The following is a 10,006-nucleotide window of genomic DNA, read 5'->3' on the forward strand; positions in this document are numbered from 1 at the left end:
TGCGCCACCACGCCCGGCTTTTTTCCTTTTTTTTTTTTTTTTGAGACATATTTTATATATTGTATGTTAATTTTCAGTCTAAAAGAATTTAAAATACCTTCATGTATAAATATAAAATTATAATTTTTTCCTTTTCTAGACAGGGTTTCTCCGTATAGTCCTGACTGTACTAGATATAATTATACTTTTAAAAAATACTATAGCAATATCTAACTTTAAGTCTTTACTGATTTGTTCTGTTTCATTCTAATATAAACCTATTCCACAAAGCTATGAAAAAAGCTATTAATGTAACTTAACCAGGAATTGACATGAGAAATTATAGCTTTAACTGATTTTTTAATACTATTTCTTAGGGCTGGAGAGATGGCTCAGCAGTTACGGGCATTAGCTGCTCTTTCAAAGGTCCTGAGTTCAATTCCCAGCAGCCACACAGTGGCTCACAACCACCTGAAATGGAATCTGTTGCCCTCTCTTAGTGTACATGTGAAGACATTAGTGTGAAAACAGTGTGACTACCAATATACATAAAACACAGTATTCAAAAAATAGTTTTTCAAAGTGAAAATATATTTGATGGAAAACATTCAGCAACATATTTGCAATTTGCAGTATATATATTACCCAAAGTCAAAATTTTACTTTTTACCAGGCTAAAATACAGGCTCTTGGCTCACTAGAAATGTAGATCAATGTGTAATACTGAGCAAAAAGGAATAAAGGTAGCTTGAATAATAAATGCAGTGTGCAAACGTGTAAGGCAATACCATTTTATGTGCATGCCTTCAGATGTCCACACATCCTTATAAAATGTCTGTTAGATAAAAGTGAAAATCGTTTAGCCAGGCAGTGATGGCTTTGGCTCCAGCACTTGGGAGGCAGGGGACTCTCTGAGTTAGAGACCATCCTGGTCAACAGAGCAATTATCCAGGACAGCCATGGCTACACAGAGAAACCATGTGGGGGGGGGGGGGCTGAATACCTTTTAGATTAGGTCATCTCTCACTTTATGCTTCCTCCATAAGATGGTTAAAATTTTATACACTTCCAATATACAGCTTTTTTTCAAGAGATTTTTCAATCTTACATCATAGCCCAGTCATCACACACTATAATGTACTGATGTTTCTTCGTATACAGTTAACTTCCCAGAGCTTACCTGGTCTGTCAATCTCCTAATCTGGATACTGGATGTACTTTATCTTCTCCAACTTTTCCAGGATCCTTTGTTATTCTAAAAGTAAAACAATTTAATGTTTCAGATTTTGCCTGCAGTAAATATTTCATCTTGAAAGTCCCAACCATTTCCACACAAAGAACTTTTTACAACATAACGAATCTCTGACTCTGGACAAGATTAACCAATGATGGGAACTAAACACTCATAGTTTGGTTTGGTGGGTTTTTTGAGACTAATTTTGTAGTCCTCACTGACGACCTGGAACTCACAGGAGAGCTTGCTGCCTCTGTCTGCCCCCATACTGGGATTACAGGCGTGCACGTTCATGCCCCGCTTCAACGTTTTATTTAAACTCAGCAAGACTAGAAATATCCTCGCGCATAGATATCCCCAGCTCGAAACTACGTTAAATTATTTCCATCACCACATTGGGTGGTCTCCGAAACGCTGCAGGACTCAGTTTTACCTATGAAGGTTCACATCTGTACAATGGGCATAAGTCCTATGTGAACTCCAAACAAAGAAGTGGCTCAAAGATGGCAGTCATACCCTCTTCTCCTCCAGGATGCCCAGGGCTCACCCGCCCCGCGCGGTGCTGCGGGGTCCGCTAGGCTCACCTACCGGCCCTTACGACCTCAATCCCGCCGGCAGCTCGGAGCGCCGCTGCTCCACCCGCGAGCGCGCGAAGCNAGGTTAGGCGAGCGCACGCCCTCCGGAGCCCAGCCCGCCTCCCCATCCTCAAGTCGGCGGCGAACGCACCCGGGCCGCGGGCGCTCGAGAAACGAGAGGCAGCGAGCCGCCTCCCCGGCGGAGCCGTGTACTCACCGCGAGGCGGGCGAGGCGGGCGAGGCGGGCGAGGCGGGCGAGGCGGGCGAGGCGGGCGAGGCGGGCGAGGCGGGCGAGGCGAGCGGCAGCGCGCACGGCGAGGGCTCCCGGGCAGCCTGGTGCGGACACTGCGAGGCGCTCGCCCGAGTCTTCAGGTGCCCGGCGGGGGCGGGGCCCGCGGCGCCGCAGAGACTTTCAACCGCGCCGCCTCCGCCAATGAGAGGGCGCGGGCGGCCTTTGAACGCCAACGGCCGCGGGCCAGGCGCCTGCGCACTAGGCGCGCGGCGCGGAAAGCGCACGGGCGGCAGGGGTCGCGCCTTGGGAAGGAAGAGCTGGCGCCAGGACCTCGCGAGGGCGGGGATGCGCCGGTGACCCGGCGGCTTCTGGAGGCGGCTGGCGGGGGGGACTGCTTATTACTTAGGACCACGCCCGCACGGGCTGGTTCTGGAGCTGGCGGCGCGCAGGCTTCTTCCATTGTTACCTCACAGGTTCCTTGTTCAGTCACGGGCCGGAGGGCTCGGCGCGCTCGCCCGCCCGCCCCCGTGAGGCTCCGGTCCTTCATCTGTGTCCTCTCTAACACGCTGGGTCAGAAAACACAGTAGTGGTTTTTCACTTTCTCGGAGAAACTCCATTCCAGAGCTCAGACCGCTCTCCGCTCCCGGCCAGTGTGAGCTACATAGCAGATTCCAAGTCAGCCTAAGACTCACAGCAAGACTTGATCTCGGAGACAAAATGGAAAGAGGGGGCGTAGAGGAAGGAAAAAGGCTACGACTGTGCCTTCAAGGAGTGTGGTTTACAGGTCCACAGAGTCCCCGACCCTGCCAGAGAGTTCTGTAACCAAACATGGGGAAGAAGCAGAGAAGAGGAGCCTTAGCACTAAGGCCGCTCCACGCTGAACTGCAGCGTTACTCGGGATTTATGAACTGCGATTCATGCGCTCTATAGATGATAGTGTTGGCCTGGAAAAGAGAGACTAGAAATTACAATTCAAATACAGGCACCAAAGCTTAAAAGTCGTAAACCTAAAAACCCCATGTGTTGGTGCTTCAGCCTTCGAAAACTTTGGGCTGCAAAAAAAAAAAAAAAAAAAAAAAAAAAAAGTTCAGCTGCTTTGGGTGTCTTCCATTATGATATACACACTCCCAATACTCCCTTTGTGATAGAGGATTGAGAAACGGGATAAAGGATGGGAAATATGTGGTTTTTGTTACAGGTATAATATCGGAAAGATGATGAACAGAAATGTGACTTCTGAGCTGGGGTCCAGTGCTCGCCTGGCATGTTCAGTTCCCACCATGGAAAAGCCAAACCGCTGTGCGCTCATTGACATCTTCTTGGCGCTCCTCAGACTCCTTGCTTGAAAACTTTCTGTCTTGAGCTTTGAAACAGAAAGTCAGCACTGGCTGTTCTTCCAGAAGACCCACACAGCAGCTCACAACTGTTGCACGGGAATCTGATGCTCTCTTCTAGCCTCCCAGATCACTAAGCAAAGATGTGATGTACACATTCATGCACGTTACAAACCACACATTAAATAAACAGATAAACGGGGTTTTATTTGTTTTTAACTGACCAGAGGTAACAGCAGTTAAGAGCACTTATTATTCTCAAATTCAGTTCCCAGCATAACTGTGGACCCCTCACAACTGCCTGTAACTCCCTCTCCAGGGGATCTAAGCTCACTCTTGACTGGCTCTGCAGACACTCACACACAGATGGCATATACTTACACTGACAATCACTAGTACACATAAAAAATAAAAATAAAAACAGTAGAAGCTTGTATACTGTCTTAGATAAGAATAAATTCTCGAGGAATGACAGAGCGAACATATGTTTGTATTAGAAGGCAAGTTCTAGAGCTGTTACTAAAAGATACTAAAAAGATGGGGACAGACAGAAGCTAGTAGAAGCTAAGGATTACTTCAAGGAACTTGATAGGAAATAGTCACTGTAGCCCCATCTAAGTCTCTGGCCAGCAAGGATACTTTCTGGTTTTCTTATCTGAAGGAGAGCCTTCCCACAAGAATCTGTTTGCTGCAGACAGGAAAATACAGGCCCGCTGGTCCTGGCTAACGTCAGAGTTCCTCAAGTGATTTCAGCTGTAGTCATCATCAGCATACCAACCCCACCTAACTTGAGACAGCCCTTAACTCTGTGAGAATTAGCACGAACTGTAACCCAGCAAATGGGTTTCATGCCAGACAGTAATGGCATACATTCTTAATCTCAGCTTCTGGGAGGCAGAAGCAGTTGGTTCTCAGGAGTTAGTAGACAGCCTAGTCTACAGAGCTAGTTCTAGGACAGTCAAGGCCACACAGAGAAACCCTATCTAGAAACACACACACACACACACACACACACACACTCACACACTACCAACAAAAGAATGTATTCCATGTCAAATGTGGTCAAACCTCTAGTCTTAAAGCAGGAGGACCCCTGCGATTTAGAGGCCAGCACAGACTATACCATGAGTTTGAGGGCAGCCTGGGCCACGAGGTTGGGACGTTATCTCCAAATGTACATAAAAAGCATGTTCTTCATCAGTAATGCTTTTCTTCAGAATCATGGAGAAAGCCATGTTTAATAGTATGTGCCAGTAATGTCAGCACGTGGGAAACTGAGGCAAGTGGCCTGAATTACATATTGAGACCTTGACCCTAAATAAGTAAATAAATAAATAATCAGCCATTGTTAAACAAAATTGTTATTATATCTCTGTGACAAATTTCTCTAACATTTCAGGCCCAGGGAAAATGTTTCTTTTGCTGGTTTTGCTGTTTCGGGGTGAGCCATGAAGGTCATACAATGGTAACTTTGTTGCCAGCTGCTAAGGAATTGGCTACAAGTCTTAGCAAGCTCTTCCTTCCCAGGATACATTGTTTAAAGTAATGTTAGCTACAGCCTCAAGAGAGATTTCTGACCTCAAGTGAATTGTGAGGCAGATCACTGTTCACCAGTAGAACACAGGCACTCAACTCTGGGAAGGGCTTGAGGGCACTGATTTTAGCCCTGTTTCCCAAGTATCTGCCCTTCACCTCCAACTTAGGAAACACTTGACCCGAGACTGTGCAGTTCTTCCTTTGTTAATGCTTGCAGATTAATCAAATCCTTGGTTAATCCAAGAGAAACAAAGTCACTGCACTGGTGGATGCTAATGTGGAATTGCCGAAGGTCCTATCCAATTGTGCCAACTCGCAGGCCAAACAAGCCCCAGCAAAGGCATACTGAGCTGGTGCACTCCTGAGTGCTGAGGTGAGTGTACACTATGAGCTGACAGGACTGTGCAGCCACCAAGCTGTACAATGTGTGGGTGTGAGGCTCCCAGGGATATACTACCTGGGAAGAATTCCAGAGTCTCCAAATAGCTATGGAGTATTCCCTAAAGTTCTGTCTTAAGCATCAGCTGGGTAAAGAGAACACTCACTGCGCTTCCACAGCGCTGAGGAGCTGCAAGCCCTCTGACTTCACTCCTCTCAGCGTCCACAGCAACACAGAAGGACGGGACTCACAGTTAAGAAACACAGGGCACTGGCTTTGTTGTGTCTAAGGGACACAATATCACAGCAGAGTTCCTGGACCTCTGGCTCTTACAATCTTTGTGCCCTGTCTTCAACAATTTTCCCTGAGCTTTAGTAACTGACACATACTGCAAATGTATCATTTGGGAGGGGGTCCCACAGTTACTTAGTCCCTGCATTTGGGTCAGTTGCAGATGGCTGTAATGGTCTCCATCTTTTGCACAAAGAAGATTCTTTGATAAGCGACGACGACAACAAGAGCTACATTTATACGCGGGGATGAGGCTAGATATTTAGAGAACAGTTAGAAATTATATTTGTTTAGGAAAATGGAAGGAGATTCTCCTCTGGGGTCTATGACCTCTCTCCAGTCACAGCTTGGCTAAGTTTCCAGTACTAGGCATGCATTGCTTTCCTGTCAAATGGGCCATAGGGCTAATTAGATAACTGCTGGTTGCGCCCAAGATAAAGGTGCCACTGTTGTGCCCTTGTGAATGTCTTGCCAGTTCAGTCATTCTTGTGGTCCATAGGCTTTACAGGTAGGTGGGACCACCAATTGCCACTCTCCCTCGGTAGCTTGCATAACATCTTCTGATACCATAAGAGCCATTCCTCAGGAAGGAAGTTTCCAGGTCAATACCAGCTCTTTCTCCAAGTCCTGTGTCCTAAGTGTGTAGTGTGTTCACCAAATAGAACCTTACCTTCAAATTCTGAGAGGCCTCCAAGGGCAGCCGTGTGGCCTTGTATTGTTTTGTGGGTCTCATGAACTCCCTTGACGAACAGCTCAAGAGGAGGTTCTTTGGGCCTGGTACTTGGGTTTTTGTTAGATAGTCTGTGGCTCACGGCATAAAGTAATTTAAACTATATACCTACCCCCCCCACACACACACAGAGTATGTAATTTTAGAGAAACCTAAAATAAATATTACTCCTTCTGTCTTTTTCAGATATCCTTAGTATTCTGCAGCCCTCCTCCTCCCTCTTTTACTATGCAGGTTTTAAAGGCCAGTTGAAGAACAAAATCAATGTGCTATATAATTGTTATGCTCTTGTTCAAATTATCAGTTACTGTGTTGAAAACACGTCACGGTCTCAGCCACCTGCCAGTGAACAATTGGAGGCCTATTACCCTTAAACAAAAAGATATTTGTTACAGCCAGACAATGTTGGCAGGGATGGGTCCCATCTTGTGATGCCTTCATCACCACACTGCCATTCTTTCTTCCTCCCCGCCCCCTCCCCTTCCCATCTCTCTCTCTCTCTCTCTCTCTCTCTCTCTCTCTCTCTCTCTCTCTCTCTCGTAAAGCACAGCCTATTCGCTTTTCCATATGAAGCAGTTCAGCATTTCTTGAGTCAGCTCCTAACGTCCTGACTCACATGAGCAAGCAGTGTTCACTAAAACAAGTGCAGCCCCTTCTCTAATGACTCCAGTGTGATAGAGACGCTAGGCTTTCCAATCAGCCATAATGCTTAACAGTAACAAAAACAAAAACAAAAGGTGGCCTTGGCCATGTGCGTATGTTTATCAACATAACTCTCCTTTTCAGTAAATTTGTGTATCTGTCAGAGCTTTGACACTCTCGTGAACGGCACAAGTGCTCGGCTGCAGCTTTGATTCCCTACTCCCTGCAGCCTCACAGTCACTCTCAGCCTCAGAATTCTCATGAACTAATCTGTTCAACCCAGCTAGAGATGGAGCAAAACCAATACCAACTTAAAGGCAAAACTGTTGGCGATGGTCTGATGATGTTTCTAACAGTACAACAGTCTGCACATCATGAACTGGGATGCTTTCTACCATTTAAACTGTGCAGATAATGGACGTGATCACAGACTCTGTGGAACAACATAATTTTCCAATAGCAAGGTATTTGCCGTGGAGGTGTGGGGGATAACTTGCTGAACATATTCCCAACTCTGATTAGAAGATCCCAGAACAGGGTTAGCAAGATGACTTTTTAGTGGGTCAGTGTGGTGCTGTTAAACCTGATGCCCTGAGTTTGATCCCTGGAATCCACCCGGTACAAAGAGAGAACCAACTCCCAAAAGTAGCACTTTGACCTCCGCACGTGCTCCTGACAAGCCTCCTCCAACAAGTTTTTAGAAACGTAAGTCCCAGAATAGTTTTCAATTTCTCAAATGTTACTATAACTTTTCACATTATCTATCAGCACATTTAATCGTTTCTAAGCATTCTAAGTTGAGCATGTACAAGCTGTAATGATAAGGTAAGCAAGGGTTAGCTTTATGTCATCCCTCTAAGTTGTAACTTATCTGAAGGTCCAGCCATTAGTACCTCCTAAATCATTTGAACTCTTTAGGAATTATGCTTAGAGTTGGTCCTTCAACCAGACCTCCAGATAAAAATAAATAAAATACAAAGTCATTAACTTCATGGCTATATTTATAAATATAAGACAAAAAAGCAAAGACTGGAGAGATGGCTTTAGAGGCAAAGAGCACCATTTGCTCTTACAGAGGACCAAGAGTCAGTTCCCAGAACACAATAGGTAGCTCATGAGAATCTGAAACCCTCTTCGCATTTTCAATATGCACATAAATCACACACATTAAATAAATAATAACAAATTATAAGATTAGAGATTATAGGGAGAAGCCAAGTCTACTCGACATTAATACATTAAAAAGCCTCTAGACAATTGGTTCCTTGTGCGAGAATCAACCATTGAAATAAAACAGAGCACATTTAGCAATCTACAGGCTGCGATTATTTTTTGTAAATTAAGTGTATTCGAACATCCACACATTTACTAACCGTGGCAACATTTGTCCTTTGACAGTAGACGTGGTATATGAGTCTCCCACTGAGCTACATGCCCACTGGCAAACCGTTCTTAAGTAATAGAGTAAATATTTAGGCTTGCAAGCCATATAGCCTCTGTCTGGTACAGAGTGATTTCCAGGATATAAAAAAGAGAAAAAGAGGGTCCATAGTATGTTCTTTCAAATAAGAAAGAAGTGGTTGTCCTACGCAACTGTTAATGTGTACAAAAAGAAACAGGAACAATGAGACGTGTGTGTGTGTGTGTGTGTGTGTGTGTGTGTGTGTGTGTACATGAGACATTGTATAGCTCAGAGGTAATGAGGCAAATGAACAGAACCGATGTGGATACTGCATGACAACTTTGAATAGTTTGATTTGAAAGCCCTGGGACTAAAGGTTGGCTTTGGTGGAGCTGAATTTGGCTACGCTAACTGAAGCTGGACCTACCTGTACAGCATGAATAACTTTGAATGCTACTCAGTGTCCTACTGTTTGCTAGCAGTCTGCCCTACCGTAGCAATGGGGTCGGTCCACCCGTGGGCATGCAGGGAAGCCGTCATGTGACGGCTAAATGTCAGCTGTCAACTTGGCAGGACCTAGAATCACCTGGGAAAAGAGTCTCAATGAGGGACTGTCTAGATTCGGTTGGACTTTGGGCATGCCTGGGAGGGATTTTCTTAATTAGGTTAATTGAGGTGGGAAGAGCAGCGCTAAGTGTGGGCGGCAGCATTCCCTGGGCTGCACCCTGCACTGGATGAAAAGGACAGAACAGCGGAGCCTGCGTTCCTCATTCTTTGTTGCAATGTGATCAGATCCCTCCTTAAGATCCTGGTGCCCTCCGCTTCCCACCACGATGTTCAACACCCTTGAACTATGAAATGAGCCCTTTCTCCCCTAAGTTGCTTCATGTTAAGATATTTTATCCCAGCAACAACTGGAAAAGACATCACGCCAAGCGAAGTCTGTCCGCCCACACAGCCGAATTCAGCGCAAGCTTGTGCTGGAAGCTTGTTAAAATAAACGTGTTACAAGACAGGTTAGTTTGGTCCAATCTCAAATACACACTAGCAAGGTTATGGTCTCTGTTCATTATCAGCACAGTAAAGTTAAACTTTATTTCCCGTTTCATCTTTACATTTTTTAAATTTAATTTCTATTTAGTGGGGGAAGGGCAACACGGGCCATAGCACACACGTGGAGGCCAGAGGACAACTAGTGTTGAGTGGCTTCTCTTCTCCCACCATGTGGTACTTGGGGATTAACCTCAGGTTATCAGGCTTGGCAACGCCGGTGCTTACCTGCTGAGCCATCTGCCCTCTGTTTTCATCTTTAATACAGAGTCATGATAATCTTTTTCCCTTTACAAGGAAAAAGTTCTATAGATTCGTGAAGCAATTGAAACTAAAATGTAAAATAAAATAAATATAAAATAAAATATGTCTTCTAATTTTTTTTTTATTTAAAAAGTAAGGACTAGACCTGGGTATATTGCCATCATCTTTTAAGTCTAGCACCTGGGAGGCAGAGGCAAGTGGATCTCTGAGTTCAAGGACAGCTTGGCAAACAAAGTGAATTCCAGGATAGCCAGATCTATGGAGACAGACCCTGGCTTAAGAAGAAGAAAAAAATAAGGAAGGAAGGAAGGAAGGAAGGAAGGAAGGAAGGAAGGAAGGAGGGAGGGAGGGAGGGAGG

At 45.2% G+C, this 10,006-nt stretch overlaps 1 protein-coding gene across 1 annotated transcript in view; it reads right to left on the bottom strand.

Moving 5' to 3' along the window:
- Positions 1 to 1,244, bottom strand: part of Trim59 (tripartite motif containing 59) — an 11,266-nt gene extending 10,022 nt beyond the window's left edge. Inside the window, exon 1 of the mRNA XM_021158466.2 lies at positions 1,160 to 1,244. The gene's annotated coding sequence lies outside the window, so the exon portion shown is untranslated. The remainder of the gene's footprint in view (positions 1 to 1,159) is intronic.
- Between the last annotated feature and the right edge of the window lie 8,762 nt (positions 1,245 to 10,006).

This window comes from Mus caroli, chromosome 3, assembly GCF_900094665.2.
Source record: "Mus caroli chromosome 3, CAROLI_EIJ_v1.1, whole genome shotgun sequence".
Taxonomy (NCBI): domain Eukaryota; kingdom Metazoa; phylum Chordata; class Mammalia; order Rodentia; family Muridae; genus Mus; species Mus caroli.